We start from the raw sequence: 9,638 nt of genomic DNA, 5'->3' as shown, positions 1-9,638 counted from the left end.
ACACACACGACAAAGAACATAGGTAAATAAAATCATACATACAAAGTAACAAAAGTAAATGAGCAACTTGGACTCCAATAAAAACTGGGAGCATGGACCAGGTGCACCGGTAGGGTAAGCGTCCTCTGCTTTTCTAGAAACACCCACCGAGTTGCTCATAAAAAGTCAAGTCCGGGGTAGACAAACAACAACGAGGAAAGGAAAACCATGACTTGTTGAATAAATCAGTTTTCATGGTGCTGATGGATACACCATAACGATCCACGAGTTCATGATGACGACCATAAAACTTTTTTAGTGATGACTTCAATCTTGTAGCAACACAACCCTGTTACAGAAGTTTATTTGTTAGAGTTCTATTGCGATACAAAAAGTCTGCGCACTTTCGGCAAGCTCTTTCATAACGTATGAGTTGTGATATGAACACTCCATACGCAGGAGCCAAAGGGATGTTGCCACAGATGAAAGGAAAGTTGACAATTCTGAATGAAAAGTCATCACGTTTGTCGTAAAGTTTGGTCAATAGTTTTCCTTTGACATCGATTTCTAAGTGTAGGTCGAGATATGAGGCTGACTTTACAGTGTCTGTAGTATCCTTTATCTCAAGTTATTTTGGGTAGATGCGATGTATCAAATCCCCGAAATTAGGATTGTTTAGAGATAATACGTCATCTATATAGCGGATACTGAGATTGAAGGATCTAGCCAAACGATATTCTTTCTTTCTGATCTGATCAGCTATAAAGTCAGCCTCATAAGAGTGAAGAAATAGGTCAGCAAGTAAAGGACCACAATTTGTTCCCATTGGAATGCCGACCGTTTGTTGAAAAACACGTCCACCACACTGGACAAATATGTTGTCGATTAAAAATTCCAGCATTTTGTAAACATCTTCCTCTGTATATTTGGAAGATGATTTGGAATTATTTCTTACAAAGTATGAGGAATCTCTACCAAGAACTATATATTTGTAACTAGGTGTGCCATCTTTTTTGGAAAAACAACGGTGTATAATGTTTTTAAGTCTGGATTTGAACTGAGTATGGAGAATAGAAGTATACAGTGTTGAAAACTATAGATTTTAATGCTATTATATTCAGATAATAGTTTTGAACTGATTGTCTCCAAAAGATCTTTCGAATTTTTCAGGATCCACATTGAACTAATACCACTACGGGAGTAACAAATGTTGTGGTAGGACTGCAAACCCTCTTTGATAGTTGTGAGTATACAAGTTAAAAGTTTTGAAAAAGGTTTGGTGGTACATTTTGCAGATCCAGCTATGAAAAGATGTTTGTATAGATTCTTGTGAAGTTTAGGAATCCAGTACATAGATGGTAAATCACAATCATCGTCCTTGGTAGAGAGACCAAAAGAGGATAGCACAGATTTATGGTTTTCCACAATCTCTTCTTTGGAGAGAGTGGTAGCAGTATAGGTCTCATCACCTGTATTATTTTCCACGTCTACCTCTGATAATAAACATTGGATGTAAAACGTTTTGCAGACAACAAAAATGTAGTTTTGGGCTTTGTCTGCTTGTACGACAACATATTTGTCATGTATCGCAGACAATGTTTTTGCCACATCGGGGTCTTTGAAAACTGATGTAGCCTTGGAACTCATTGACCTACTTAAAACTTTCATTCGTTTCAAAATTTAAGACCTCACGGCCTTTAACCACTCTGACAGAGAATCAATGTCTTCTCGTTCTCGTTTTATCCATTTTCTTGTATAGTCCTCGACGGCATCCGTAAGAACTTTAAAGTTATAATTCTAATTTATGGAACGTGGTTCACGGTACTTGGGACCTTTAGAAAGAATATTACGCAGAGATTCGTTTTCGATAATGGTTAAATCTCCCGTAACGAAAAATCTAATAATGATGTTTACCATAACATTTAAAACAAAATATCAAAAAAAGTCGTTTTAACAATGCATGGCATTTTGCATAAGTCTTATCTTGAGTGCTGCATGTACTTAATTCTTCAATTCTTATATTTTAGAAACCGATTTATCTCCCTTGATTTACATACATCATTTTTGTCGTATAAGTAAACTAGGGGTGGACTGGGCTAAACATTTATTTGGAATTATATATTGTCCGCTGGTCATTAAATACCACAATCATCTTCTTTATCATATCAAAAAGTGCACAAATCCTGTACATATTTTTTAAAATAACAAAGCACGTTGTTTCAAATTACAGTTCAACCAACAATAATGGTATTGTAGTCATGTGTGTAAGTATGATTTCAATATATCATATTCATATCACAACTTATGCGTTAATGCAGAGCTTGCTTTTTGTATCAAGCTAAACTTTTTACAATTAGACATCTGGAACAGAGTTGCTACAAAATTGGAAATCATCACTACAGAAGTGAAAGGTTGTCGTCATCATGAACTGGGGTATCGTTACGGTGTATTCATTGGACCATTCATGTGTGAGAATGTAGTTTTCATAGAGTTGCTCATTTGCTTATTTTCAGCAAGCTTAGTTTTTTCTGTTGTAAACCTTGTGGTGGAAGTTTATACATGCAATGCACAATGAATCGAATACATAATTTTTTTAGAGGATGCGGATGTTTAGTGTAAAATTTAAGTCAGAATATTTGTTACGAAAGGTTATGGGTTTGATATAATAATTACGATTCCTTTTTGGCAGATCTTCGGTGTAATGTACCACCAGGTGGTCCCGTAAGGAACCATTATTACGATCGACTATGTACCGGATGTCAACCCTATCAAGACGACGGGCTTTGTTGTAAAGGATGTAAAAAACATCACGGATAAATGTGATTATAGTAGACATTCAATTCTGATTCAAATAAAAAAACAAGTTCTTTTTACAAAAACCAAGATGTTTGTAAAATAACCATAACATGCATGTTTGTCTGGACTTTATTCTAGTTTTGTTTGTACAATTTACTTTCATTACATATAATTACATGTATTACCACTTAAAACTGTTTGTTGTTATTCCTTACAGTATTTGTTGGAAATATGAAATGTACTAGTAGCGTCATTAAATTATTTGAATACTATGTAATTTGATGGTGAATCAAACAATGTAGATTAGTATGGAAGGCTCACACATTTAAATCACAATTTTCTTACATCTTTATCTAAGATTTATCCGAAAAACAAAAGAGAAAAAAATGATTAAAATGAGGCATCGTATAATATCTTTATGGTGACAATATTTCTTGAGAGTATACTATGAGACTAGTGTAACTTTTGTTTTTCAATAGTTCTAATGAGCAACTGAATAAATCAAATGCCCAAGGTATCGTTTTCAAACTATCTTATTTAAGCTTTAACACAGCTTTTGGTGGATTTATAGAATAAAATGTAAATTGACATTATGAAAGGTTTTGAGTTTAATATGACAAAGAGAGAGATAGTTTATCGATGCTTTTGGACGTCATGTATCGACAAGAGTAGATCGTCTTTGTTTTCGGTTATTTAACACTCAGGCCATGTTTTTGGATTTTGACGTATTTGAAATCCCAATGCTGACGTTTCGATATTTTTGTGAAGGTTGTATTATTTTTCTTATTCTTTAGTCATTACAATTGAGTTATTGTTGGATCTTCCTGTGCAGCATGTAATGCTGACTAGAGGAGGTAACTGACAAATAATTTCCATTGAAGTGGAGTTTCCAATTACCTATTTTATTTGAAAACACATATTACTAAATATAGACAGACACAGACAATAATCACAAAAAAGGAAAACAAAAACACAGCGATTAACACGTAAAACCGTAGTTCTTAATTATGATACTATTAAACTCATTTGAAATACATTTTTGGATGTTCGTCTATCATCAATTTCTTGACAACCGTACAGTCTTTTCAATCGTCCTCTATCCTTTATCTCAAGTTCTTTTGGGTAGATGCGATGAATAAAATCTCAGAAACTATGATTGTTTAACGATAATACGTCATCTACATAGCGGAAACTGAACTAACTAAACGATGTACTTTCTTTTGGATCAGATCAGCTATAAAGTCAAACTCATAAGAGTAAAGGAATAGGTCAGAAAATAGAAAAGCGCAATTAGCTCCCATTGGTATTCCGACCATTTGTTGAAAAACGCATGCACTGGACAAATATGTTATCGATAAAAAAATCCAGCATTCGGAAAACATCTTCTTCGGTATATGAAAAGTGTATAAAGATTTAATAAAAATAATAGTATAAATGTAAACTAATTTAAAAAATATAATTTTCAATTTGATAATGTACATATTTGATGCGAAAAATACAATAAGGATTCTGTGTGGATTTTTCTATGGGGACTCGGGAAGATCAATGGGGAATGGGGGATGGTATATGATGTAAGAGGGAAGTTTATACCATTCAAGAACTGTATGCCTGTTATATCTTGATAAATGTGAACCACAATTTGAAAAAAAATGTTAACAAAGGTACACAAAAACTCACCTAAGCAAAGAATATGTCTATGGTTCGTGACAAAGTTGCAACAATATACAAATATTGTGTCAAAACTGTCAACGTAACACGTCAAAGCAATCTTTAAAATCAAAACAATCGATCTGCATTTACCAGGTAAATGTTTTTAAAAAAAATATATGTCAAATTTTCTTCCAATAGTTTGATTCCTCTTACATTTGCAGTAAATCATCCAGATAACTTCAACATATATTATTTCAAACTTAAACAAATTTAATTTTAAGTAAGTCGGTAAAATGGATAACCATTATTGTCACCGGTTTCAAATAATCAGGCTCTACTTTAGTTTTCCATGCTGGCTCAAATATAAAAAACGAAGACTCCTTCATTTACGTATACATGATATAATATCCATTTTTTTTTATATAAATATGACTTAAAAATGTTGATTTTTCATATTTTCAATCAAACGTTTAGCGACACTTAGACATAATAAATCATCTCTGTTGGAGATTCCTTTTTCCCAGGCTCTGAGGAATGATGAATTAATTTCAGTCTCTATGTTTTGATATGCATGTTGTGCTCCTCTGAGATCTTGAACGTGGTACGACGACAAGAAATCAACGAAATGCAAAAAAGGTCTTACGTTAAATCTCATATAATCCCTTTTCAAAACCAAACTACGTACTTTTTTAACCAAATCTTGAAAAAATGGTACCCTGTGGAGTTCTCCACATTCAAGTCTGTGATTGAAAAATCTAATTATGTTTGTCGTATTATTATACAGCAAATAAAATACGTTATTACTATCAATGATCTATTTTCTTTCAATATGATTCAAATGTGGTTTAATTTAATACGGTAAAATATCTGAAGTCCAGCTTAATTCGATGGTTACGTCTTGAAATACGATTGGATCAGTAAACTGAGAAATGTAGCCCCAAAGAGGACTGGTTATCTCATATGACTGAATGTCATTAGATGATTTTTTTACTCGTGTAAGTGTTTCATGACAATGACGTACTATGGTTCTTGATTTTGAATATGCTTTGCAAGAATTGAAAACCGATGCTATAACCGACCAGGCAGAGGGCGCATTGATAAACGTAGCAATGGTCAACATTGACATAACCTTTGTGTAATGGTTATAGAAGGATTTGTTCGAGGTTTCTAGTGTATGTGAAATGTTAATTGCGACTCCGTGTAAGTGATGAAATAGATTATAATAGACAATTAACATTTTACTTCTGTCACTACAAAAATATCTGAATAAGTTGAATATATATATCAAATTGCTAGGGATAAGCATGTTGATAGGATTAGTTCTGTCTCTCCAGGAAAAGCGTATTAAGTCAACATGACATAACCGTTTAGTTTGAAACAAGCACTCCCACCCTTGTGCGTTCAATTCGTGTAACAAAACAAGTAATTTTGATTGTAACTTTCCAGGGAAACGGTTTTCGAAAAAGTTTACTTCAGGAATAAAATAATGAGAACATATTTTATATTCGACACAATAAATAAGCCTCTTTAAACACATTTGAAAGCACACTATCATATGAACTGGTGTTCAGTCGGTTGGATCAGTCTCTTCAGCTAGCCAAAACATGATCTTTTAATAAAATAAGAACATAATAAATCCGGTTGTCTTGGTTTGATCAAATCATTCAGTATACTTTTCAAAGCGGCATAACATAGAAGCTGTGTATGAGTAAACGAACAAATTAACAACTTTTCTGCCACAGAAAACGATATACGCCATTGTAAATCTTCGTCTTTTGATCCTCTGCACCCAACAGGTACAAAAAGCACCCCATAACTTATTATGGTTTTAATCACATTTTGACTCGGCCACACTGAACGAGATCTCTTTATCCAAGAGCTGGCCCGATTTATCCATTTGCTGCACCTTAGGGCTAATGCAAAGTCGTGTGTATCATGCAAAGAAGACACACATGGACCATGTATTTTAAAGTTGAAAATATTGTTAAGGAACCCTAACATAGTATTTTTAAATGTTTGCTTGATAGGAAGTTACTATCGAAATGAAAAAGAGGTCCCATGACAATGCTTGTTCTATATAACCGTAGTATGGTAAATACAGAATCTGTACTATCCATTGCCATGATAATCTTAACTTGTATATCTCTATGCAAGTCTGCTTCTTTTTCTGTTTGAAAAAACGGATATGTTTGCACTGTTGAAACAAATCATTACATCGAGATCACTGTCTGAGAAGTTAAGACCTTCTGCTTTACTGCCACTACTTATCGTATTTAAGGCATATGTTTTTTCAACCAATTTGTCCATCATTACATATTTATTTCGCCTACGTTGGACTTTTTTTTGTCCCGAATGCATTGCTTAAAACTGTAAACAACATTAATGACCACTCGACTTCCTCCATCGACTGAAAATAAGAATATTATTATTTTATTTAAGTTATGACCACAAAAGCGGTTATTCCCAACTATAATTTTCATTAACTGTCAAATTAGGAAGAAAGGTAAATAAAATTGAAAAAAAAAATGAAAACATCCCCCCCCCCGATCTAATTTAACAATATCATTTTCCTCACTATAGTTTATCTTTTTTTTCATATGACTATAATTCGATCTTTATCTCATTGGATGTATTTTAAATTTCTGAATGTTAGAAAATTAAGATTTGTTATTTTAAATGCAATCTGCCCCTTAAACGTTCAGTTTTTGTAGTGCATTTCTATGAAATTAAATACCAGTTTACCTACATGATGTGGACATTTCTATCTTTGTTCCTAGATTCTAATAAAACGAAAAAGTCACAGTGACAGGTGATTTTAACCCGTGTTTCATCTACTACCGGACTTACAGATTTACTCTTAATTTTCATTGCAGTATCATTTGTAATTCTTGATGAACATACACTATTTCATTTAAATTGATTAAAATTTAAGATTTGTAAACTACTATGTAAACTTCAAATTTGAATAAAAAATACGTGAAAAAGAGCAATATCCAATTGTAACAAGGAACAAGGAATACAAATAAAGTACAATTTAAAGGTGAAAAATGGAGAAAGAGGGTAGGTTTTAGGCCTTTGTCGGGGCGGATTACCGAGAGGGAAAAAAACAACTGCCAAATCTGACTAAAGAAAAACAATATGATCTTCCTCAATCAATATATCCTTTCTCTATGTTAGCAAATTTTAAAAATTAATCAAATAAATGAGTGTAAGCTGCACGTGCTCTTTTCGTATGGAACTTAAGATGAGGAAAAACCACACTTGTTCTACATAAATTTACACGTCGATGTATTCGTGCTAATATTTTGTTTAGCAGAATTTATATATATAAAAGACATCATATACAGCTTTATAACTAACCTTATGTGTTTTAAATTATTTAATTTTTTTTCTTTGCTTCCCATAAGGATTACATAAGTTTACAGAGATTATTTATTCAATAAGAAGTCACATGTATAAAATATAAATTGAAATAATTCAAAATAACTTAAAAACTGATAAGATGAATAGATTTATACATACCAGGCATTTTTTTGTCAAAAAGTAATCAAAGGAACCAAGATTCTAGTTGAAATAAAAAGAATGTAAAACAATTCATCATGATATATATATATATGTTTGCGTGACATTAATGCTTAAATAAATTGAAAAAGTAAAGTTTCAGTTTCTTACTTCTTTCCTTTTCACAGTTACATATTTATCATTCAGTGTAACCGTGTAAGTGATGCGAATCGAAACCTGTAATAATATTACATATTTCACTACAAGAAATCTTGAGCATGTACTTACGATATTGAATAGCAAATGCATACATAAAAACTACAAAAATGCTTTGTTGGGGTAAATGTCGCGGTTAGGATAGAATCTGAATTTCTGTAGAATTCAGGGATATTTGAACATAGTTTCAATGAGAATAAACGAAGTTGGTCTCTCTACCAATGATTGTGATTAACCGTCTATTCACTGGATTCCTAAGCTCCAAAAGAATCAGTACAAACAACGTTGCATAGCTATATCTGCAAAATGTACACCCAACCTCTTTCAAAATTTTTAACTTCTACACTCACAGCTGTCAAAGAGGGTTTGCAGTCCTACCACAATACTTTTTACTCCCGTTGTAGTGTTAATTCAATGTGGATCCTAAAAATGGAAATATCTTTTGGAGACAATCAGTTCAAGGCTAATATCAGAATATAATATCATTAAAACCTATGATTTGTCAACACTGTATACTTCTATTCCCCGAACTCAGTTACAATCCCGACTTAAAACATTATACATCGTTGTTTTTCCAAAAACGATGGTACACCAATATAAAAATATATGGTTCTTGGCAGAGATTCCTCATACCTTGTAAGAAATAATACAAAATTATCTTCCAAATATACAGAAGAATATTTAACAAAATGCAGGAATTTTTAATCGAAAACATATTTGTCTAGTTTGGTGGACGCGTTTTTCAACAAACGGTCGGCATTCCAATGGGAATGTTCTCCTCTACTCCTGCACTCTTATGAGGCTGACTTTATAGCTGATCTGATCCGAAAGAAAGAATATCGTTTATTTTTAAACAATCCCCAAAGAACTTAAGATAAAGGATACTACAGACACTGTGAAGTCAGCCTCATATCTTGACCTACACTTATAAATCGATGGTAAAGGAAAACTACTGACCGAACCTTACGACAAACGTGATGACATTTCATTCGGAATTTTCAACTTTCCTTTATCTGTGGCAACATCCCTTCTTCACCTGCGTATGGAATGTTCATATGCCAGAGCTTGCCAAAACTACGCAGACTATCGCGCTAAAATTCTACCAAAATAGGCTTCTAAAACAAGGTTATGTTGCTACAAGATTGAAGTGATCACTACAGGAGTTTTATGGTCGTCATCATAAACTCGAGGATTGTCCATTGTGTCACGGTTTTCCTTTCATCTTTCATCTACGGACTTGACTTTTTATGAGCAACTCGGCAGGTGTTTCTAGAAAAGCAGAGGACGCTTACCCTACCGGTGCACCTGGTCCATGTTCCTAGTTTTTGGTTACTTTATGTTCTTTGTTGTGAATGTCTGTTTTCCATGTCTGGTCTTTGTCCCCGGATTACATTCTTTTGATTACAGTAACTGCTATAACCTTGATTCTCTATATTGCATTGCTCTTAGAATTGAAGTTACAACAATATGAAACAAAATTTTGTTTACTTCTCTGA

The 9,638-nt window shown here is 33.1% G+C and overlaps 1 pseudogene; it reads right to left on the bottom strand.

The window, feature by feature from the left end:
- Window positions 1–4,819: 4,819 nt before the first annotated feature.
- LOC148626630 (uncharacterized) lies at window positions 4,820–6,825 on the bottom strand (annotated as a pseudogene).
- Between the last annotated feature and the right edge of the window lie 2,813 nt (window positions 6,826–9,638).

This window comes from Perna viridis, chromosome 2 (assembly GCF_037379345.1).
Source record: "Perna viridis isolate PV_CMFRI_1.1 ecotype Kerala chromosome 2, ASM3737934v1, whole genome shotgun sequence".
In the NCBI taxonomy this organism is placed as follows: Eukaryota; Metazoa; Mollusca; class Bivalvia; order Mytilida; family Mytilidae; genus Perna; species Perna viridis.
The sequence above is the reverse complement of the archived record's forward strand: the minus strand, read 5'-3'. Positions and strand labels throughout refer to the sequence as shown.